The 25,028-nt window shown below is 48.3% G+C and overlaps 1 long non-coding RNA gene across 1 annotated transcript in view; it reads right to left on the bottom strand.

Moving 5' to 3' along the window:
* The window catches only part of LOC130846723 (uncharacterized), a 48,037-nt gene extending 25,912 nt beyond the window's left edge, over positions 1 to 22,125 (bottom strand). Inside the window, exon 1 of the long non-coding RNA XR_009051617.1 lies at positions 22,051 to 22,125. This is a non-coding gene — a long non-coding RNA (uncharacterized LOC130846723). The remainder of the gene's footprint in view (positions 1 to 22,050) is intronic.
* Between the last annotated feature and the right edge of the window lie 2,903 nt (positions 22,126 to 25,028).

Genomic DNA, 25,028 nt, shown 5'->3' with positions numbered 1-25,028 from the left:
CATGCACCGCAAAAAAGAGTAGCCCCCTCTCACCGCAACTAGAGAGAGCCCTATGCACAGCAATGAAGACCCAACGCAGCCAAAAAATATATTAATTAATTAACTAATTAATTCATTTTTTAAAATGCAGCTTGGCAAGAAACCAGGACTCCATGAAGGGGATACTGATAACTGTTACTATATAGATGTTGAAACTGAAATCTAAACCAATAAAACATAAACAAATTAAGAAAAAATATTTGCCAGTAATTATGACATGCCAAAGATTCATTTGATGATGTCCTTCATATGTAAAGCACTTTTACAATCAATAAGAAAAAACAAACAACTTAAAAGTGGGTAGTAGATATCAGGAAAAATATAAAAGGCCCATAAATGTAAGAGGAGGTGTTCAACTTCACCTGTAGTTGAAAAAATGCAAATTTTAAACACTGGGATACAACACTCACATATCAGATAAAGATTGAAAAGATGGCCTGGCTGTAATGTGGGGGAATAAGCAATTGCACACACAGTGTGTGAACATGTAAATGTACAAAAATTTCACTTTATATATTCGACTAAGTAAATTCCACTTCTAGAAAGTTACCTTGCGGATAAACTCATACAAGTGCACAAAGATTAGGTACAAAGTGTCATATCAGCACTGTTTGCAATAATGGAAAACTGGAAAGGACCCAAAGGTCCATTAATGTGGTCATGCAAACAATGACAAAGCTTCACGTGTTCCTACTTGGAAGGGTCTACATGTTGCAGAACAGTACACAGATTATGATTTCATCTGTACAAAAAATTATACAAATGTTCATGTGCATAGTTCATGTGTGTACAGAAATGTCTGGAATGATACACGAAACTGCTAGTATTAAACAATGAGATGGAGGGGGACAGAGTTCATTTTTTTTAAAAAATCTCATATAATTCTGCAATGTTCACTGACCAGCACATACTATTTTTGTTTAAATAATCTTTAATGCAATTGGGTTGTGCTTCCTATGAATTCAGTGGTTGCTAGAGACAGTGCAGTTCTGGGGCTGGGGGGACAACACATTGGAACTTCTCAGAAGGACACAAGGAAATCTCATTTTAATAGTCATCGGCCACCAGTACAACAACATACATGCTCTATTGCTGATGAAATCCACTGCTCACATTAGACAATAAAACACATCTAATTACATTCTTAGATATGTCTTTATATTGGGCTATCGACGAAAAGTGACCATCAGCTCACTCCCAGAAGAAATTCAGGGAGAGAAGACAAAAGGGGAGTGACAGGGGGTTTAGTAGTTAACGGCTTATGGTAGCACGGAGCTGCGTGAACACTCTACCATGTCCACCCCGTCCTGCCAGGGTCCAGGGGCTGTGACGGGCCCAAGGGGTAGAGGAGGGTCCCAGCCAGAGATAGGACCTCTTCTCCCCAGAGCTTCAAACAGGGCAGCAGGAAGTCTTGGCTTTAATTTGCAGACTGAGAAAGGAGTGCCTGTAGCTCCTCCTCTTTCTGAGCCAGTGAAGGGCCCTGCAGGAGGAAGGGCTGGGGACAGGAGCAGGAACGCTTGCTCCTGCGGGCGGCAGCAGAAAGTTGCCCACAGTCCCCAGCTGCTGAGCCCTGGACCTGGTTTCACCATAGGGTGAGTGCCCCCTGCCGTGCCCCCGTGACACAGCAGCCCCTCCTGGAGCCTCTCCGCCCCCCTGGGCGTCTCATGCCCCCCTTCCTTCCCCTCTATCAAATCCTGCCCTCAGGGTCATACTTCCCACCAGTGCAGAGGGCATCAGAGCTGGATGGAGGCTGGAGACCCCGTGGGCCAATCCCCTCATGTTATAGATGGGAAAATAGGTCCAGAGAGGAGAAGGGATTTGCCCAGAGTCACCCAGAAAGTGGGTGTTAGAGCGGAAGCTGGGCCTTTGCGTGAGAAAACGTCACAGCCCCTCCCCCCTACGATTTTCTGGATTATTGGCTGCCCGCCCCCCCCCCCCCGCCTCCATGGCCCTGTCTGTCATTCAACAAATACTCATTGAACACCTGTTATTTGCCAGATAATGTTCTAGGCCCTGAGGACACAGTGGTGGACAAAACAGACAAAACTCCGACTCCTGTGGAGCTGACACCTTGGCTTCATCCCACTACCTGCCGGTTACCTGTTACATTTGAGGGGGAGGCACACGCTGTCCTGCTGCAGCCCAGAAGGCCTGGTCAGCAAAAAACGCTCTGCCCATGTCTATGCTCTGCAAGCCAGAGGGCCTTGTGCCTGGTGGAAAGAAAAGAAGCATCAGTGTAGAATGGCCCAAAAGGCTCCCTGGTGCCCGGTTCTGCAGGGGTAACAGCCCCCCACCCATGAGAATCCTCTCCTTCAATTCTCAGAACCATCCCACCAAGCAGATACTCATAGTCCCATTTTACAAGTGAGGAAACTGAGCCCCAGAAGGTGAAGATGCCAGGCAAGTAAGCATCAGGACCGGGCTTTCTCCTGCCCTCAGACCAGGGTCCTGGACACCGAGAAAGCAGGGGCAAGCTTCGCGGGGCAACAGGAACAGGGTGCATTTTTTTTTTTAATTTTATATTATTGGCTGTGTTGGGTCTTTTTTGCTGTACGTGGGCTTTCTTTAGTTGCGGTGAGTGGGGGCTACTCTTTGTTGTGGTGCGCAGGCTCCTCATTGCCGTGGCTTCTCTTCTTGTGGAACACAGGCTCTAGGCGCGTGGGCTTCAGTAGTTGCAGCACATGGGCTCAATAGTTGTGGCTCACAGGCTCTAAAGCTCAGGCTCAATAGTTGTGGCACACGGGCTTAGTTGCTCCGCGGCATGTGGGATCTTCCTGGAATAGGGATCGAACCCGTGTCCCCTGCATTGGCAGGCGGATTCTTAACCACTGCACCACCTAGGAAGCCCCCAGGGTGCATTTTCTATAAGCTCCCACTTTTGGAGAGGAGAGTGGGGGCTCCCCTGGCTTTTTCTCAGGGTGCACAGAGAAACTCACATTGCCTGCCCTGGTTCAGGAGGTAGCACCCCTGTCCTGAGACTCCGGTACCCAGAGCAGACCTCCTAACCATGAGGGGGTACCAGCCTTTTTTGTGATATTTAATGGAAACCACGGACCCTCTGAGAATATAGTAAGTCCACTACATAAGAACCTTCAAGTTGTGAACTTTCAAAGATGCAAACGTGCGTGCCAGTCCCTGTGTCCCCGCTGTTGTACTGTGCTGCTGTACTTTCCACGGTACTGTACTATCAGATTAAAAATATTTTATTTTTTGTGTTTTTTATGTATGTATTATTTGTGTGAAATGTATTATAAACCTATTACAGTATATAACAGTCGATTGTGTTAGTTGGGTACCTAGGCTAACTTTGTTGGACTTATAAGCAAATTGGACTTACAAACGTGCTCTCAGAATGGAACTCGTTCATATGTAGGGGACTTACTGTATTCTATTTGTCCCCCTCACCACATTTGGCACACAAATTCCTTCATCCCCATCCTTCACCACACTGGGCAGTGGTAGACCCTCCCAAGGAGCCTCCTTTCATGGGGGGGAGGAATCACACTGTGGAGTTGAAAGTTCAGTCCTCCCCAGGGTATCACCTGCCCCTCTGGAGAATCTTTAGTTGAGGGGCCTGCAGACCATCCTGGGAGGCATCTCTGGCTAGACTGTGCTGCCCAAATGGCGCGTGAGTGCCCCCTGGGGGCAGCTCATCCAAGTGTCCCAGGAAATATGGAGCCATCCCCTCCGCTGGCATTTAATTTGATGCCAAGATTTAGTAGAGAAGAGCTGTCATTTAAAATACTGTTTTTAGGGAACTTCCTAGGTGGCGCAGTGGGTAAGAATCTGCCTGCCAATGCAGGGGACACAGGTTCGATCCCTGCCCCGGGAAGATAGCACATGCCACAGAGCAGCTAAGCCCGTGCGCCACAACTATTGAGCCCATGTGCCACAACTACTGAAGCCCACATGCCTAGAGCCCATGCCCTGCAACAAGAGAGGCCACTGCAATGAGAAGGCCGCGCACCACAATGAAGAGTAGCCCCCACTTGCCGCAACTAGAGAAAGCCCATGTGCAGCAACAAAGACCCAACACAGCCAATCAATCAATCAATCAATCAGTTGATAAAACATAAAATAAAATACTGTTTTTAAGGGTTCCCTGGTGGTGCAGTAGTTAAGACTCTGCCTGTCAATGCAGGGGATATGGGTTCAAGCCCTGGTCCGGGAAGATCCCACATGCCCTAGAGCAACTAAGCCCATGTGCCACAACCACTGAGCCCACACGCTGCAACTACTGAAGCCCACGCACCTAGAGCCCATGCTCCGCAACAAGAGAAGCCACGGCGATGAGAAGCCCGCACAGCACAACAAAGAGTAGCCCCTGCTCGCCGCAACTAGAGAAAGTGCACGTGCAGCAACAAAGACCCAATGCAGCCAAAAAAAATAAATAAAATTAATTAATTAATAAAAGATAAAATACCGTTTTTAAATTAAAATTGCCAAAGATGGGTGTCACCATTAAAAAGATCATACATCATGATCAAGTGGGGTTTATCCCTGGAATGCAAGGATTCTTCAATATATGCAAATCAATCAATGTGATACATCATATCAACAAATTGAAGGATAAAAACCATATGATCATCTCAATAGATGCAGAAAAAGCTTTTGACAAAATTCAACATCCATTTATGATAAAAACTCTCCAGAAAATGGGCAGAGAAGGAAATTACCTCAACATAATAAAAGCCATATATGACAAACCAACAGCCAACATCGTTCTAAATGGGGAAAAACTGAAAGCATTCCCTCTAAGGACAGAAACAAGACAAGGGTGACCACCCTCACCATTATTATTCAACATAGTTTTGGAAGTTTTAGCCACAGCAATCAGGGAAGAACATGAAATAAAAGGAATCCAAATTGGAAAAGAAGAAGTAAAACTGTCACTCTTTGCAGATGACATGATATTATACATAGAAAACCCTAAAGATTCTACCAGAAAACTGCTAGCACTAATCGATGAATTTAGTAAAGTAGCAGGATACAAAATTAATGCACAGAAATCTCTTGCGTTCCTAAACACTAACAATGAAAAAGCAGAAAGAGAAATTAAGGAAACTCTCCCATTTACCATTGCAACGAAAAGAATAAAATACCTAGGAATAAACCTGCCTAAGGAGGCAAAAGACCTGTACGCAGAAAACTATACGACACTGATGAAAGAAATCAAAGATGATACAAACAGATGGAGGGACATACCATGTTCTTGGATTGGAAGAATCAACATTGTGAAAATGACTGTACTACCCAAAGCAATTTACACATTCAACGCAATCCCTATCAAATTACCAACGGCATTTTTCACAGAACTAGAACAAGAAATCTTACAATTTGTATGGAAACGCAAAAGACCCCAAACAGCCAAAGCAATCTTGAGAAGGAAAGACGGAGCTGGTGGAATTAGGCTTCCTGACTTCAAACTATACTACAAGGCCAGAGTGATCAAGACAGTATGGTACTGGCACAAAAATAGAAAGGAAGATCAATGGAACAGAATAGAGAACTCAGAGGTAAACCCAAGCACATATGGGCACCTTATCTTTGACAAAGGAGGCACGAATATACATTGGAAAAAAGATAGCCTCTTCAATAAGTGGAGCTGGGACAATTGGACAGCAACATGTAAAAGAATGAAATTAGAACACTTCCTAACACCACACACAAAAATAAACTCAAAATGGATTAAAGACCTAAATGTAAGGCCAGACACTATAAAACTCCTAGAGGAAAACATAGGCAGAACACTCTATGACGCACATCAAAGCAAGATACTTTTTGACCCACCTCCTAGAATAAAGGAAATAAAATCAAGAATAAACAAATGGGACCTAATGAAACTTAAAAGCTTTTGCACAGTGAAAGAAACCATAAACAAGACAAGAAGACAACTCTCAGAATGGGAGAAAATACTTGCCAACGAAGCAATGGACAAAGGATTAATCTCCAAAATATACAAGCAGCTCATGCAGCTTAATACCAAAAAAAGCAAATAACCCAATTGCCAATTGTCCGAAGACCTAAATAGACATTTCTCCAAAGAAGACATACAGATGGCCAACAAACACATGAAAAGATGCTCAACATCACTAATCATTAGAGAAATCCAAGTCAAAGCCACAATGAGGTATCACTTTCCCACCGGTCAGAATGGCCATCATCAAAAAATCTGGAAACAATAAATGTTGGAGAGGGTGTGGAGAAAAGGAAACTCTCCTGCACTGTTGGTGGGAATGTAAGTTGGTACAGCCACTATGGAAAACAGTTTGGAGGTTCCTTAAAAGACTAAAAACAGAACTATCATATGATCCAGTAATCCCACTACTGGGCATATACCCAGAGAAAACCATAATCCAAAAAGAAACACGTACCATAATGTTCATTGCAGCACTATTTACAATAGCCAGGACATGGAAGCAACCTAAATGCCCATTAACAGATGAATGAATAAAGAAGCTGTGTCACATATACGCAATGGAATATTACTCAGCCATAAAAAGGAATGAAATGGAGCTATATGTAATGAGGTGGATAGACCTAGAGTCTGTCATACAGAGTGAAGTAAGCCAGAAAGAGAAAAACAAATACTGTATGCTAACTCATATATACGGAATCTAAAAAAAAATGGTACTTATGAACCCAGTGACAGGGCAAGAATAAGGATGCAGATGCAGAGAATGGACTGGAGGCCACAGGGTTGGGGGGCGGGGGGCGAAGGGGAAGCTGGGACGAAGTGAGAGAGTAGCAGAGACATATATACACTACCAACTATAAAATAGATAGCTAGTGGGAAGTTGCTGTATAACAAAGGGAGATCAACTCGATGATGGGTGATGCCTTAGAGGGCCAGGACAGGGAGGGTGGGAGGGAGTCTCGGGAGGGAGAAGATATGGGGATATATGTATAAATACAGCTGATTCACTTTGGTGTATCTCAAAAGCTGGTACAGGAGTGTAAAGCAATTATATTCCAATAAAGAACTTAAAAAAAAAAAAAAGATGGGCGTTACAGTGCTCTAAAATGGCTGTTACTCTGCTCTACATTTTAGGACAAAACCTTTCAAGCTACATCAGTCTTCTGACAATAGAAGTGTGTTTACCCTGACTTCAGGGGGATGGCCATGTAATAATATTGACCTCTCTCTGCCAGGTTTTCTCAGCTATCAAATGGTCATAATACTACTGCTTCCCGCATAGGACTGTTGTTAGGGTTAAATACATGTAACGCAGTCAGAACAGCGCCCAAAGCAGAGTCGGCACCCAACAAATGGAATCTCTTATTACTGTTACTACTGCCACTGTTATTATTTCTGAAGGTCTCAGGTGTGAAAGTCTGAGAACCTCTGCTGGTGCCAAGCCCCCACTAAACAAAAGGTCCTGGATTCAAGCCCCAAACCCATCAGGAACCCAGGTTCTACACACCTTGCCAAGTCCGCCAGCCACTCCCCAGCTCCCAGCTCCCCGACTCTGTGGGGGCACCAGGGCCCACACAAAGCTTTCAGCAGCTCAGAGGTGAGCCACAGCCGGTCACTACGCCCTCTGCGTATGTGGGGTCCTGCCACATCGGAGGGGCTAAGTGCTGCCGGTTCAGGAAGCTGAGGGGTGAGGTTGCTGGGCAAGAGGGGGCAGGGAGGAGGCGACACTCCCCACGAAGAGCACTTAGTAATATGAGTGGCCAGGCGTCTAGTGCCTGCTGGATCACCACTTGCTGTGTTACCTTGGTCAATCTACTTTCCCTCTCTGGGCCTCAGTTTGCTTCTGGCAGTGAGGCGAGTTGGACTCATTGCTTGAGTCCAAGTCCTCAGGGGCCCTGGGTCTAACTGCTGCCCTCTTGGTACAGGACACACATATTTCTTTTGTCCAGACCCACGGGCAGTGTCCTTCCCAAAGTCTAACAGCTCAAGACTTTGGCCCCTCCAGATTTTCCAGGGCTCACAGGGGCAGCAGTCAGGGTTCTCACCCGTGTAGGTGCAAACAGCAGTTTTGAGAGTTGGAGGGAGCGCGATAGACCCTGTAAAGCCAATCCTCTATTTCACAGCAAGGAGACTGGGGCGAGAGGGAAGGGAAGTGACCTGCCTAAGGTCACAGAGTGAGATAGGATGGGCCCAGGGGCTCCGCCTCCGGGTCCTGTTGATCCCCAAGCCCCTAAGACCACCTTCAAGGAAGGCCAGTCTTGGCAGGCTCCCAGCCCGGGGGCAGGAGGTGCCAAAAACAAACATTACTCTTTTACCGGTTGGGGGGGGGAGGTGCGGGGAGGGCTGGAGCTGGCCTCACCCAGGAGTCTTATCCCCTCGAATCCACTTCCAAGGCCTGGTCTGCCTGGAACCCTGTCCCAAGCATAGAGCACAAAAATGAAGGGCCTTTAACCCTGTCCACTGTCCCCCACCCCAGCCCACCCCGCCCCCGCAAGTAATACCAGGCTGGGGGAGGGGAAAGAAGGGAGGGAGAGAGGGAGCGGCAACGATAGGGTGACAGCTCCTCTCGGTTTACCTAGGACTGTCCCAGTTTTAAAATGGAGAGTCCTTCAACCCAGGAACCAGCCCCCCCCTCCCGTCTGGGCAAACCAGGACGGCCCCTCCCCTTCAGGGAAGCCAGCTGGCCCCTCATCCCTGGGCTTGATCAGGGCTTCCGGAGCAGAGCAGGGCCACCGACCCCCATGGCCCTGAGGACACACAGGTGACGAATGACATCAGAGCAGTATGTGACCTGCTCCCCAAGAAAGAGACCGGAAGGCCACATTGATACTCCGAACACAGCTACCTTACCCTGTCAGCAGAGCAGCCCACACTGGTGGTCAGTCGCCCGGAGTCCAGAGGACAACCTCCCTCGCTGCCCAGCCAGCCCCCAGCCCCTGGGCTCCAGGGAAGAAAGACAGTGGAAACCAGTGACGAAATCCAAGATGTCCTCGGAAGCTGCTAAGCACCCAGGCACCAAGGGGAGCCCCCCTAGCAGGGGAATCTCTGGGGGAGCACATCGAGGCAGACAGAGCTGTGAGCACCTCACAGAAGGTTCTGGACCCTAGCAAGGCCTCAGAATCAGCAATGATTCTCAGACCCCCCAAAAGAGGCACTAAAGTCAGATTTCTGCTTGATAGAAGTGAGACCACCCCCTGGGGAAAAAGGGAAGAACTCAAACCACCTGAGAACAAATTTGTACCACTTCCCTCTCCTGCTTCCCCTCCCCAAGGAGGGCTTCCAACAGAGAGTAAGAGGAATCATAGAAAAACACATTTCTATCTCTTGCTCACTGAATCGCTAGCCTGAGACTTACTCCAGCCTCATTGCCTGACCCACTCCCTGACATCCTCCCTTCTGGCCCCCAAACTCCATCAAACAGGGCCCTGAAGGAAGGACAGAGAAGCCAAGAAGGCACATCTGCATCACTGGCCCAGGGCTGGAACACCGGTGCTGCCACTGGCCAGCCAGGAGCCTGCACCAGGCTCATCAAGCTCCTGAGTCACGAATGTGCGAACTCCCATAGGCTGACCCTGAATCCGAATCCATTTCCTCCTCCCACCAGGGCCCCCTGTACCTGAGCAGGCTGCTCCAGCTGGTCACCCAGGTGACCTCTGGCTCTACGGTCAGCTGGTTCAGGCTGCCTTTCTGTGCCCACACAGGGCTCATGAAACAGCAACCTCTGATAGAACACAACTCCAGCTTTCAAGGGGACCCACTCAGGCCTGATTAAATCCTGCTGAAAGCTCTGGCTGGCCCGGGCCAGGCCCAGCGCCTCGCACACACCTGTTAGGAATGAATGACCCTTTACAGCAGACCCCTCCTGGAGACCCCAGCCGTCAGCCCTGCACCCCAGACAGCCCCCAGTGCCACCCTCAGTCTGGGAGCCCCCTTCACACACTCACACACGTTTTGAGTGACTCTTGAGTGGAACTGGCCAGTGTCTGAAGCCACAGAGAGGGGCTGAGTGGCCCGCCCAGGCACACGGCACGAGCGGGGCGGGGCTGCCCTCAGGTGCTGTCGGGGCTCAGGTGGGAGGCATCTAGCACCCGCCAGCACGTCCCCCAGGATGCTCCCCCAGAGCCGACCAGGGCCTGGGTGTTCAGGGAGAAACAGGCTTTTTCACTGGTGCTCTCACCTTCGCTCTGGGGCCAGGACAGGGAGGGAGAAGGATGGACAGAGGTGCTGACAGGAGCAGGAAAGAGACCCAGTTCAGACGCTCTTCTCCTAGCAACAGTCCCTGCTGCCTGCCACAGGAAGTTGCTGCCCTCTGCCGGGACTCCACAGGGATACAGAGCTTGGTTCAAAGCTAGGTTCTGCCAAGAGCCCACGGCCCCGTCCTCCTGGGTCATGAATAGCCCACGGCAACCCCTCCCCGCTGTGAAGCCACCTGCTTCTCTTCTGGGGACCCATGTCACAGTTTCTCCTTTTGGACCCTCTCACACACAGCGCTGCCCGTCCCCCACTTGCTGGACGAGATTTGGTTGTTCCCCCCGGGGCCCAGGACTCTGAGATGCACGTGAAGCTTCCAACAGGCATAATTTCCCGTGGCAAAAGTGCCACTTCCCTCTTCTCTGAGAAATCAATGAAAAAAAAAAAAAAAAAGGAACTCCACACGTTTAACCTCCAATAGGGCCTTCTATTACACTTACCTTGTGGTTACTCATGCAGTTTTTCAGGTTAAGGGTTAGGGGTCAGGGATAGCTTAGGCCTCAGCTGTCCAACATGGGGGTCACCTGCCATGTGTGGCTGTTGAGAAGGTGACATGTGGCCAGTCCAAACTGAGATGTGCTGTTCGTGTAAAATGCATATGAGATCCGAATGATTTGGTATATAAAAAAGAATATAAATATCTCACTAATCAATTTTATATTGATTATATGTTGAAATGATAGCATTTTGGATATAATAGGTTAAAAATACACTTTTAAAATTAATTCTACCCTCCTCTACTAGGCTGTAAGCTGTCTGAGAACAGCAAGGGCAGTTTGAGTTTGAACAAAGCCTGAGATAGATCACGAAAAGTCTTGAACACCAGGCCGAGGGGCCTGGGATTGGCCTTTGGGCAGCACTGAATCTGGGGAGTGGTTCTTATAAGGTCAGCTCCATACACTTGTCACCCAGGAAGATGTGCTCCCAGACCCAACCCCAGCCCCACAAGAAAGAGGAGGAGGTGGTATCTGAAAGGAGAGTATCGTTCAGGTGTGAAAAGGGGGACCGGACATCCAGGCGGAGGGAGCCATCTGAGCAAAGACTCAGAAGCAGCAGAGTCAGGCCTTGTTTGGGAGGGGACCAGAGAGGAAAGGAAGAAAAAAGGGTTAGGAAGAGGAGACCAGCCAAAAACAAAGAACAGAGAGAAGAGTAGCTATCTTTGAAGGAAGTTTCTTTGGAGGAAGGAGTTCTGCTCATTTGACCCCCTCACACTCTGGGGCAGGTTTTCAGAGAAAAATCTCCTGACCCTCTTCCTCCCAGAGGAAGGAAGGCCCCAGGTGACACTGCCAGCCTTCCCCAGCAGCCCAGTCTCCGCCCACCCCTCCCCAAGCCCGCAGCCTTAGCTGGCCCTGTCTGCACGGGCCCAGAGGCAGGCTTGGAACTGGTGGAGAATAGGGCGGAAGATGGGCAGCCTTGGGGACCAACTTTTGCCCCTGCTTCCTGCCGCAAGATGGATGCTGGACTTGGCAGGGTCAGGCCCCTGAGAAGGCCTGTATCTCATTCAAGAAGGAGCTGTGTCTTCAAAGGGCCTGGATTATCAGGGAGCAGGACCCAGGCCCTGTCTCCTTCTCCTCTGTTCTGGAGACATGCATCCAGACGGTGAGGGGCAGTTCTCCAGGAGGCAAGATTCAGACCAAAGTCTGAATCTTGGTGCCAAGGATGCCTTTTTCGGTTATCAGAGGATTTAGAGGGGTGGGGTGGGGGGAGTGTCAGTAAGCTACAGCTCGAGGCTCACACCACCTGTTTGTACAGCCCAGGAGCTAGGAATTACTGTACGTTTTTAAATCGTTGGCGGAAAAAGTCAAAAGATGAATAACTTAATGACACATGGAAATTCTATCAAATTCAAATTTCAGTGCCTCTAAATAAAGTTTTATGGGGACGCAGCCATGTTCATTCATTTATAGATTGTCTGTGGCTGCTTTTAGGACAGAGTTAAACAGTGAAGGGGCTCCCCTGGTGGTGCAGCGGTTAAGAATCCGCCTGCCAATGCAGGGAACACAGGTTCGATCCCTGGTCCGGGAAGATCCCACATGCCCTGGAGCAACTAAGCCCATGTGCCACAACTACTGAAGCCCACACACCTAGAGCCCATGTTCCGCAACAAGAGAAGCCACCGCAATGAGAAGCCCGCACACCGCGCAACGAAGAATAGCCCTCACTTGGTGCAACTAGAGAAAGCCCGTGCGCAGCAAGGAAGACCCAAAAGCAGCCAATAAATAAATAGTTAAAAAGTTAGGACAGGTGCCATGTGGCCCACAAACCCTAAAATATTATTTATAGAAAACATTTGCCAATCCAAAAATCACTGATTTTGAGGACCTTCTCTAAATCTGGGTCCCAGGTTCTGGTCAGACAGACCTGGGTGGGAATCCAGCCCACCGTTTCCTCACTGGGTAACTTTAGAGATAATAATAGGATCAACCTTGAAGGGTTGCTTAGGGTGAAGTAATGCATGTATATGCTTGAAATATGTTAGCAATTTTCCTTGCTACAATTATTATGCCTTGTAAGTGGCTAAGAGTCCAGAGACCCTCAGATCTCCATCACCAGCCCAGATGTTGAGCTCCATCAGATATGCCAGTACTTGGCCTGACCAGAACTGGCCTCATGCTCTGTGCCCCCAAACCTCTTCCTCTTGAGCCCCCATCTTGGCCAGTGATGTCAGGGAGTCGTGGAGACGGTTGGCAAGTGCCCCTCACCATAACTTCCAAACACCAGAGAGTCTGGGGTGGCAGCTCACAAATGTAAGCAGGTGAACCAGGCAGGACTTAGCAGCCAGACAGTGAAAGAAGAGATGCAAGGGATGTGTGTGGCACTGCCCTTGCGCCAGGCAACCCTGATGATCCTTATCAGGCCAGTGGTGTTAAAGCCATTTCACAAAGAGGAAACTAAGGTTCAGAGAAGCCAGGTAACTTGCCTAAAGTCACACAGCTACAAAATAGCAAGACTGGGATATATATATATAATACATTTTACATAATTTGAAATTCCAAATGTATAAAACAGTGCAGTAAAAACTCAACCTCCCAATCCTGACTTCCAGCCACCTAGTTCTCTGTTCTGCAAGCAACTGGCCTTGTGAGTCCTTCCAAAGATATTCTATGCATATTCAAGCAAATGTGAAAAAATACATATATATACATATTTAGATAGATATAGGTAGCTATCCTTCCCTCCCCATTTTTGTTCTTTATCAAAATGGTAGTAAACTGTATACATTGATCTGTGTCCTGCTTTTGTCACAACATAGTTTAGAGATCTTTCCATATTAATACATAGAGAGTAGCATCACCCTTTTCCACATAGTATTCCATTGCATAAATATATCATGATTTATTTACCCAAGCTTATATTGATGGACATTTGGGTTGTTTCCAGTCTTTTGCCATTACAAAAACAATGCTGCACAGGACTTCCCTGGTGGTCCAATGCCTAGGGCTCCATGCTCCCAGTGCAGGAGGCCTGGGTTTGATCCCTGGTTGAGGAACTAGATTCCACATGCCTGCCGCAACTGAAGATCCTGTGTGCCGCAACTAAGACCTGGCACAGCCAAATAAATAATTAATTAAAAAATAAAAAATAATGCTGCAATGAATAGCCTTGTATTGATACACTTGTTGCTTTACACATGTATATCTTTAGGATAAGCTCCTACAAATAGGATTGCTGTGTTTGTAGTTTTGCAAGATGATGCCAAACAGTCTACAATAGAGATTGATTCAATTTACAATTCCACCCGTAACACGTGAGCACAAAGCCAGGATCTGAATTCAGGTCCATCTGGCTCCACTGCCAGGGCTTGTTCTGTTACACCGTGACCATCACTGCCATATCGAGAAAGTTCTTCCTAATAACTTAGGCCACCTCCAAGTCTTGGGTCCTCCTGCTTACTCAGCTGGAAGGCCGGCCTCCTCCTCTAGGAGAGCTCAGCCCTACCAAATGCCCCATGCATGAAGGTGAACTCTGCTTCCCTTAAAACCCTGTCCACCCACTGTTGGTGCTACCTTGTTTCCAAACATCTAACAGCTCTCTCCTTGTTTCCTGGGGGGCTACTCTTTCCCCTCCAATGTCCCTGTGACATCTGTCTGCAGGCGTGGTACCTGCCATGTGGGATCAACTTGATAAATGTTTGCTGAATAAATGTGCCCAATTTTCATGCCAGATACATAGACATTGTCCCTGATTTCTTCTTCACCTTCACCCTCAAGATTAAACTAATACCAAGTCCTGTAGGTTCTACCTCCCAAATATTTCTTGAAACTTCCATTTGTCTCATCCCAGCTGCCACTTCCTAGTCCAAGCCACCATAATCTCCCACTTGGTTTATTACAATGGCCTCTTACCTGGTCTCTCTGCCTCCATGTTCGGGCCTTCCAATCTACTCTCCACATCTTGTGCTTTGTGGACAAAACTGCTAACTATTCTTCCAATATCCATTCTCAACCCTTGCATTTTGCCTGGGCACATTTCCCAGCCTGCCTTGTAGCCGGGGGGGACCATGGGACTGAGATTTGGTTTCACAGGTGTGAGCACTTATGATAGGCACGGCTTCCATCAGCCCTTAACAGGGAAGGGCACACCTTCTACCCCCGTCCACGCTTCCCTCTCCTGGGACATAATGAACAGTCAACTTTGGCTTCGAGATGGAGGCTGGGCATTGAGAGTGACAGAACCACAAACCAGAAGGAGACTCAGGAGCCTCTGGGCAAAGGGCAGAGTACTTGGCAGGTCCACTCTAAACAGGAGCCCTGACAGCACCGCCCACCCTGGCCTAATACCTGAGAGCCAGCCAACCAGAGACTGGGTATACAGCAGGAAGCAAGACCAAGTGCCTTTGAATTTAAAAATTTCTTGGGAATTGACTTGGAGCCCAGCCATTGAAATGTCATTCTCCTTGGTTCCTACTGCACGCACGCGCACACACATACACACACACACACACAAGCACGCTCGCCTCACTCCTGGCAGCTCCCTGCTAGGAAAGAATGCAGCCTTTTCCCTTCCGTCCATCATCATGCACTTTTCAGACAGCCTGCATTCCTCCTCCCTGAAGTCAGCAGCCTCTTACTCTGGCCAGTCACAGAGAACCTACACATACTCGATGATCCATTCTACTGGGTTAGCTCTCTGCTATCTGGGCCGAAGGAAAAGCAGCAGAGAAACGGTCCCCCAAAAGGTGATCAGCACACATACAAAGTACACATGTACATATATACCCTTTGTCTAGAACCATGGGTGTCCACTGTGGGCTGAGCACTTAGCTGGGTCTTACAGGACCCACAAACAGGGAGAAGCAGCAGCCCCTGCTCTCAGGAAAGGAGGCCAGTATTGGTGACGTCGTGTCATTCAAAGCTTGGCTCTGTGTATAACCCATCCATGTTTCACAAGCTATGCTCCCCACCTGCCAAGACCACCTGTCCAATCCGTCAGCAAGTTCTCCTAAGTCTTAGGTTCCCAAAGCTATTTCATATGATCTCACAGGAAAGAAAAGTTAATAAACATCAGTTTTCTAACTTCTTTTTTTTTTTCCTACTGTAGCTTTATAGTAAGTTTTGAAAACGGGTAGTATAAATCCTCCAGCTTTGTTCTTTCTCAAAATTGTTTTGGCTTTTCTAGTTCTCTGCTTTTTGATATAAATTTATAATCAACTTAATTTCTACTGAAATTATCCTACTGCAACTTTAATTGGAATTGTATTTAATCTATAGATCAGTTTGGAAAAATCTGACATCTTGCCAATCTTGAGTTCTCCAATCCATGAAAATAGTACATCTCTCTATGTGTTTAGGTTTTCTTTGATTTCTTTCATTTTGTAGTTTTCAGCAGGCATATCTGGCACCTAGTAATTCATGGATTTTGGCGCTGTTGTAGGAGATTTTAAAAATTTACTTCAATTTCCAATTGTTATTGCTAGTATACAGCGTTAGGATAACTTTTTTTGTACAGTGACCCTGTATCCTGTGATCTTACTAAACGTATTAGTACTAGTAGCTTTTCTGTAGATTTTGGGGGGATTTTCTATGTAGACAATCTCATCATATGTGAACAGTGCTACTTCTCCTTTTCCAGCGTGTGAGCCCTTGTTTATTTGTTCTTGCCTATTGCATTGCCTGAAACCACCACTATAATGTTGCAGAGAACAGTAAGAATGGACATCCTTGTTTTAGGCCTTCTCTTCGTGCATCATCTCAGAGTGTCTCTCCTCCAGCAGTGTACTGTTGACAGTGGTTATTCATTGCTTGCTAGCTTGGTGATGAGGGGTACAGGTGTTCACATTTTTTTTATTCTCGGTGATCCTGTCCCTCCCTCAGCAGTAAGAAATCTGTAATGATCTGGACCCACTCCTTTTTCTGTCTCTCTTCCATGGATACAGGAGTCTTTTTCTGTTCCCTTCCCCCCAACCCCACTAGCTCTTCCCCTGTGCCCTGAACACTGCCCTTTCTTCCCTAAGCAGCTTTTGTTTGATAGTGGAGAAAGGGTGGAAGCATGTGGGGCAGGCCTTTGCTCCTTTCCTGAAGTGGCTACTAGACATCTATCCCAGACCTTCCTTTTAAAAAGGGTTTTCTATCCTTTTAAGAGGTACTTCTTCCATGGCCTCCATTGGCCAGAATCAAGAATGACAACCTGATCCAATGACAACTTAAGGACTCTCGTTGTGCCCAGGTGACCCCTCCACTCTGATAGCTGAGCTTTGTCCTGGATTATGTCCCTCGGCCCAACTCCTGTCCAGGAGGCTTCTCTGACCCTTATGTAAGCAGGCCCCAGTGCCCCCTCCACAGCTCTGCACCCCAACACGACTGCATCTCAGGGCATCACCAGCTCACTCTAGGGCCTGCATAAAAATGAACATAATCTTCTCCATTTCATCCATGAGGTAACAGACTCAGAGCAAGTAAGTGATGCCCCACAGTCACATAGCCAGACAGTGCCAAAGCCAGGATCCAAGCTGGCCCTCTCCCCACAGTGCTCATCAGCCACCATCAGTTATTCAATCAGATATTTGTGAGGTGAGGTGGAGGCAGGATGTTTTTAGGATTGTGAAAATGAAGAAGGTCTTTGAGTTTGGGTGATAGCAGGCAGTGGAATAGGACTGGGATTGAAGGTTCAGGAGAGAAGGGGATCCAGGGATAGGGAGGTAGATGTGAATTAAGGAGCCATTTAAACTGGATTAGCAGGGGAGAAAGGGAAGAGCCTAGGGCCTTAGAACTACAACTCCAAAGCAGAAGCCTCTATCTTGGCCTGCATTTTCTCCAGTGCTGGGAGGCACAGAGGCCAAGGCTGGAATTTGCAGGGCTCCATTCAGAGGCCTCCACAGGCAACTTTCCCTAGCAGCATCCCCAGCCAGGGAACAGAAATGGAGATAAGATATGGACCCAGAGGGACTTCCCTGGCAGTCCAGTGGGTAAGACTCTGAGCTCCCAATGCAGGGACTCTGGATTCAATCTCTGGTTGGGGAACTAGATCCCCCATGCATGCCGCAACTAAGAGTTTGCATGCTGCAACTAAGAAGCCCCCCCTGCTGCAACTAAGAGCCTATGTGCCACAACTAAGACCTGGCACAGCCAAAATAAATAAATAAATATTTAAATAAACAAAAAAAAAAAGATATGGGCCCCTAGTGGGGTGAGGCAGGGGGATAAAGTGCTGCCAGAGAGAGGCAGGTCAGACTGTGTTTGCCCAGAGGGACCATGCCCTGCTGCAGGCAGTCTGGGAAGGCTGCCTGGAAGAAGTGGATCCAGTACATAGAAGTGCTTGAAATGTCCTAGGAGACATCTGTGGATGAATTCTCTGAATCCCTGGCTGGAGCTGATGGTGGAGACACTGCCACTGCAGTCACTTTCCATGCCTGAGCTCACAGGAGGCAACTATGTCCTGCCAGTGACAGGGAGATGTCTGCTTCTGGGCTGGGGGAAGATGCAGGATGAGGAATGGTGAAGGCATGGAGACCAGGGGAGAGAAACGGCCTCAGCATGAGGGCCTTCAATGTCAGTGTAAAGATTCTGTGACCACTGCCCAAGCCCAGGCAGGGATGCAGATGTGCTGCTGGGGCCCTTCATGCACAAGCCATCTTTGCCTGTCATGTTTGCAGCTGTCTCTCCAGTGCCCAGCACTGCACCTGGCACAGAGTAGGTGCTCAACAAAAACACCTAAGTATATGAATACATTTAATCCTCATAATATCTACTTTGCAAAGGAAGAAACTAGGATCAAAAGGCATTCAAACCTAGTCCTTGTGGGAAACAGAATTCTAAGAATGACCCCCAATGACCCTGACGTTGTAGGAATTCCCCCTCCCTTTGAGTGTGGGTGGTATTTGTGAATATGATGAGATATCATTCCCACGATTATGTTATATTATATGACAAAAGGGAGATTATTGTCTGGGCCCAATCTAATCATTCAAGCCTTTTAAAAGCAGAGCTTTCTCCAGCTGGTGGCAGAAGGAGAAAAGGGACAGATTTGAAGCACCAGAAGGATTCAATGCACCATCACTGGCTTTGAAGATAGAGGGGTCACATACAAGGACCAAAGAGTGCCTTCTAGGAGCTGAGAGCAACCCAGATGACATACAGCAAGGAAATGGGATCTCAGTCCTATAACCACAAGGAACTGAAAACTGCCAACAACCTGGAAGCAAATTTTTCCCTGGAGCCACCAGAAAAGGGCCCAGCCACACCTTCATTTCTGCCTTGCATGACCCTAAGCAGGGAACTCAACCATCCCCATCTGAATTTCTGACTTAGAGAACTGTGAGCTAATCAATATACGTGGATTTAGCACTAAGTTTGTGATCATTTGTTACACAGCCACGGACAACTAACACACAGCCCACAAGTGCCAGCCCCCAAGTGCCACGTCACCCATGGAGCACGTGGAGCTCACGTTCTACGCACGCCACAACCCCCCCAGTCTATTGTGGACCTATCCTAGCCACAGGTGCCTCAAAGTACCCTCAACACTCACTGTGGAAAGTGTTCTGAGAAGCCTGCTGGAGACTGAGGGCATTTCCTGCTCCCAGCTGGGCCAGAGGTGGCTACCTGTCAACCAAACACTCATGCGCCCCCTTTTCAAGCCACAGTTGTCCCTGGGAAGTGGCTGCCTTGCCCTGAACTACATTTCCCAGCTCTCCTTGCAACTAGTATGGCCCCATGATTGGTTCACACCAGTGGAATGTGAGCAGAAGTGGTTTGCCACTTCCTGGTCGAGGCTGTTAAGAAGAGAGTGTCCTTCTCTTTACTTATCCATCCACTGAATGGGTGGAACACCAAGGTCCTAAGAGGCTCCTAGAGCCACAAACTAGAAGGAGCCTTGGTCACCATGGAGAAGAACCACCTGCCAACCAGGAACACCTTCCTGGGACCATTATGAGAATGTACATTGTTATTGGGTAAGCCACTTAAATGTGGGATGGGGTGTTGGGGGGTGTTATATGCTACATTAACTAGTGTTACATTGATACACCAGCCCTTGTTCTCCTGGCCCCTCCTCTCAGGCCAACTAGAGAGAGAGATGGGGGGCCTCAGGTCTGATGGGTCCCCTGGACTGGGTAAGCTCCCCTCCATGGGTCCCCTGGATAGGGTAAGCTCCCCTCCTCCCCTGACTGAGGAAAACCATGGAGGTCTCTGTAGCTGTCCACATCCGCCCAGTGGCATCCTCTACCTGCTCAGTTCTGGGCTGGGGCTGGGCTTAGGGCCATCTTTGACCCTTCCTTTCCTCTCACCTCCACATCCAGTCATCTCCCATGTGCACCCCCATAGCCAATGCTCTGGGCAGGCCTCATAGCATCTCACTTGGAAGTCAGCAATAGCCTCACACTTTTCTAACACAACATGCATTTGTACCTGGGAGACCTTTCTGAAAATGCCTATCCCGTGACACCTCTCCCTGCTCTACAGCCTTCAGTGGCTTCCCACTGCCTTCCAAATAAAGCCCATTTTCCCATTCAGTTCAGCCTTCTCTTCTATCGGAGCCCCTCAGGGGTGCCCCACACCTCACCATTCCCCCATTGGCCTCCCTGCTCAGGTGAAACGTGCAAATAAAGCACCTGCCACAAAGGCACATTATTAGCAATGATGACAATCCTGGTAAGCTGAAACAACTTTCTCCTCCCCCTAATCTAAGACCAAGTCCTACCTGTCCTTCCAGATGGCCCAAATCCCACCTCCTCTGGGGACCTGTGAGGGTTAACTTTATCTGTCAACTTGGTTAGGCTAAAGGATGCTCAGATTGCTGGTAAAACATTACTTCAGGGTGTTTCCAGAAGAGGTTAGCATTTGAATCAGAGACTGAGTGGAGAAGATGCCCGCACCAATGCAGTGGGCATCACCTAATCCATTTAGGATCAGAATAGAAAAAAAAAATGCGGAGGAAGGTGAATTTGCTTTCTGCTTGAGCTGGGACATCCATCTCCTCCTGCCTGGGGACTCAAACTGGGACTTACACCATCGTCTCCCCTGATTCTCAGGCCTTGGGGTTTAGACGGAACTTCACCACTGGATGTCCTAGGCCTCCAACTTGCAGGCAGCAGATTGTGGAACCTCTCAGCCTCCGTAACTGCATAAGCCAATCCCTCCTGATAAGTCTGTCTATACATCCTCTGTGAATCCTATTGGTTCTGTTCCTCTGGAGAGCCCTGACTAATACAGGGCCCTCCCAGATGCTCCCAGCAGGCGTGAGCCCTCCTTTCCTCTGCTCACCTTCATGTCTGTTTCCAAAACACCCTCCAGATTCACCGTCATTGATCCTGAGTCCTCCTACCGTACCAGGGACCTGGGTGGAGGTGCAGGGGCGTGATGGGGGAGGGGAGAGGTGGAGCTGGCCCCCTCCCCCTTCCGTGGGAACTTAATGAAATTCGGAGCCCAGAGGCAGACCTCTCCCAGCCGGGCCCCCTCAATGGGGATAACTTCCGGGCTTCATTCTCACTCTTCAAGGCCATTTCAAGACCATCGTCTCTTGCAAGGCCTCTCTGGATTCCGTCCCTCAGTGATGCTGGGCCCAGGCCGGGCATCTCCCAGGGCAGAGGCAGAGAGATCAGCCCGCCACCTAACTGAGCTCACAGAATCAGTGTGTGTCTACAGAGGGCATGAGTGTGTCTAAACCAGGAGGGTGGGGCAAAGGAGTAGGGCTACCGGTACAATACAAGATGCCCAGTTCATTTCTGTTTCAGATAAACAGCAAATAACATTTTTAGTATAAATATGTCCTATGCAATCCTTGGAACATACTTATACTAAAAAAGGATAAGTTGCTCATCTGAAATTGAAATTTAACTGGGTCTTCTGCATTTTTATTTGCTAATTCTGGCAGCCCTCCTTAGAAAATAAGTCCACGTGTCTGGGTGTGACACAACATTGTTAGTGTGTCCAAGCGAGCGTGGGGACACTGTGTGTGTGTAGAGGCCATGCACAAACACCAACGTCATCGCGGGAAGGCACACCTGGAAAATGCTCAACAGTGAAGGCCAGGTCTGAGACGCGTGCTTGTCAGAGAAAGGGGGTGGGGTCAGGAACAGTCCACGTGGACCCAGCCCTGAATCCTGGGCCTGTAACCCTGAGATTCTCAAGCCTGGTGGGGCTCCAGGGTCCTCTAGGGTTCAGATTCCCAGAACTACCGCTCCACAAACATACGCACCCCACCCCCAGATTGTGGCTCATTCAGCCGAGGCTGGGGCCTGGCTCCTCTTTCTCACACACCCTTCACCGGGCCACCAGTTTTGTCATCCGTGCTGGTTAAGGCCTGGATCTGGGCCTTGAGGAGGGCGCAGCAGGCAGGGGACTTCCTCAGACATGAGGGATGGGCTCAGACCCCACAGTGACTGCACTGGCTGGGGTCCAGCTTACCTTCTGAGGGCGGCAGTCCAGCATCCTTGACAAAGGCCATCTTCTGCCCTCCCAGCGGTCTCCTGCCTCCCTGTGGAGAGGAAGATTCTAGCATGAATGACACAGTTCTGTTGAAGAAACAGAGGTCACAAGACAGAGCCAGCACTGGAAACCAGCTTACCTGATTCCAAGCTGATGGAAGGACCAGGCTCCAGCATGATGCCCAATAGGCCCAGCCCAGGTCTCCTCACCCCCTCCCCACCCCCATCCCACCAAGGCCATGACCACCACTGATTCTGTGTTTCCCAGCCTGACCAGGTCCGATTTCAAACAGCCTGTTGTGATGTCCCTTCTCAGTTCCAAGTCCCTGCCCACCCCCTCCTCCCCCTCTCTCCTCTGTGCTAGGTGATGTTCTGCACACTGGCTGTCCCTGCTCTGACCACACCATGTCAGAATTACCGTCTGAGGCTCCCACTACAGATGAGAGCTTTAAGGGTCCAGACCCGGCCCCCTTCACTGCCATGGCCCTTGGCCCAGTGTTCCGGGGGTGTTTGAGGATGAATGGGGGGAACTGGTCTCATCAAATGGCCACCAGAATGGACTTCTCCAACTGTCCTCAGGTGCCTGACTATCAAGAAGTCCAGTAGCTGCAGACACCATCTTCCAAGAACCTAGAACTATCAGTTGTAGGATGTGAATGCCTTCTGATTAGAAACAAACCTAGGGAGTTCCCTGGTGGCGCAGTGGTTAAGAATCCACCTCCCAACGCAGGGGACATGGGTTTGATCCCTAGTCTGGGAAGATCCCACATGCCACCGAGCAACTAAGCCCATGCGCCACAACCAGTGAGCCTGCGCTCTAGAGCCTACGAGCCGCAACTACTGAAGCCCTTGAGCCTAGAGACCGTGCTCCGCAACAAGAGAAGCCATGGCAATGAGAAGCCCACACAATGCAATGAAGAACACCCCCGCTCACTGCAATTAGAGAAGGCCCACACGCACGCAGCCAAAAAATTAAAATTAAAATTTTTTTAATTAAAAAAAAAAAGAAGAAACAAAACAATCATATGTGAGTATGAGCTTACGCAGCCACACCGAAGGGACATCAGGAGTAGAGCTCCAGGTGTCCTAGCAGACATCCTCAAGCTCCCACTTACTCAGTGATCTCTTGTTGGTCATTCAAAGTACCCCCACTCCCCCCCCCCACAGCCGCACCGTCGCAGCATGTGGAATCTTAGTTCCCTGACCAGGGATCAAACCCACATCCCCTGGCCCCCTGCAGTGGAAGCACATGGAGTCTTAACTGGACCACCAGGGAAGTCCCTGGAAAGTCTCGTTAAAGTTCAACAGAATGGTTATTTAAACATCTTAGGGTCACAGAGAATCAGAAGCCTTAGAGTTAAATGAAAAATTCTATTTATATAGTGTTACTAGTTTCCTATTGCTGCTGTAACAAAGTATCACAAAATTAGTGGCTTAAAACAACACCAATTTATCTTACAGTCCCAGATAACAGAAATCCCAAATGGGTCTCACAGGGCTAGAATCAAGGTGTTGCAGAGCTGCATTCCTGCTAGAGGCTCTAGGGGAGAATCTGCTTCCTTACCTCCTCCAGATTCTAGAGGCCACTCTCATTTCTTAGCTCATGGCTCCCTGCCAGCCAGCAATCGCGTCACTCCAACTTCTGCTTCTGTTATCATTTCTCTCTCTCTGCCTCTCCCACCTCCCTTTTTCTAAGGACCTGTGATTACATTGGACCCACCTGGATAATGCATGCTAATCTCGCATCTCAAGATCCTTAACTTTATCATGTCTGCAAAGTCCCTTTTGTCATGTAAGTTACATATTCATAGGTTCTGGGGATTAGAATATGGACATCTTTGGGGTGGTATTATTGCCACCCAGTTTAAGAGTCAAAATGCAATTAGGTTATCAGCCTGAGAGGGGAGATGCAGCAGAAGAACTGGGAAGTGTATGTAAAATTTGGTACCAAGGATATGGGCTACTTGACCATGACATTGATATTTTTGTATTAAGAAGTAGTCTGTACACGTTTGGTATTTATAATGCTTGCAATATATAAGATAATTTGGTGTTTTAGAGTGACAACCTTTTAAATAATAACTGAAAGTATAAAATTGAGTAATTTAAACTGAGGGTTTTAAGGTGAAATCTTACCAACTTCATATACAATGCTAAAAGCTATAAGAGAACTTTAAATTCACCATATTTTTTCCTATTATTTCATTGGGACTTCCCTGGTGGCACAGTGGTTGGGAATCCACCTGCCAATGCAGGGGACATGGGTTTGAGCCCTGGTCCAGGAAGATCTCACATGCCACGGAGCAACGAACCCCATGCGCCACAACTACTGAGCCTGCGCTCTAGAGCCTGTGAGCCACAACTACTAAGCTCTTGTACTGCAACTACTGAAGCCTGCGCACCTAGAGCCCGTGCTCCACAAGAGAAGCCACGACAATGAGAAGCTCTTGCACCACAATGGAGAGTAGCCCCCGCTGGCCGCAACTAGAGAAAGCCCGTGTGCAGCAGTGAAGACCCAACACAGTCAAAAAGGAACAAACACACTTATTTATTTAAAATAATTTTTACTATTATTTCAATTACATTTTTATTTTTTGTGAATTTAACTTAGTTTTATAAGGATTACTTAGTACTCAGGAAGGGAGCTCTTCTTGGTTAACAGAAATAGAAAGTGTCATTTTTAAACAAAGTTTAAAATATTTTAAGATATTTGATTGAGTTTATACACTGGACCAAACATTATCCCAAGACCTCTCAAAGGAGGTTGTTAAAATTTGCTGCACATAAAGAGAATAACAAGATTTGCAAGCTGAACTTCAAGTCTAGAAGGAAACCCCTAGTTTCACTTGCCCTTTAGCCTAGAGGGGAGAGGTGTTGGGCTGGGACAGTCACCACAGCCTGAGGAGAGACTAGAGTGAGGTCCCAGAGAACTGCATAGACCCAGGCCAAGTCCCGTCA

The sequence above is a fragment of the Hippopotamus amphibius genome, chromosome 2 (assembly GCF_030028045.1).
Source record: "Hippopotamus amphibius kiboko isolate mHipAmp2 chromosome 2, mHipAmp2.hap2, whole genome shotgun sequence".
NCBI classification, from domain to species: Eukaryota; Metazoa; Chordata; class Mammalia; order Artiodactyla; family Hippopotamidae; genus Hippopotamus; species Hippopotamus amphibius.
Note: the sequence above shows the minus strand (reverse complement) of the source record. Positions and strands in the feature narration are given on the sequence as shown.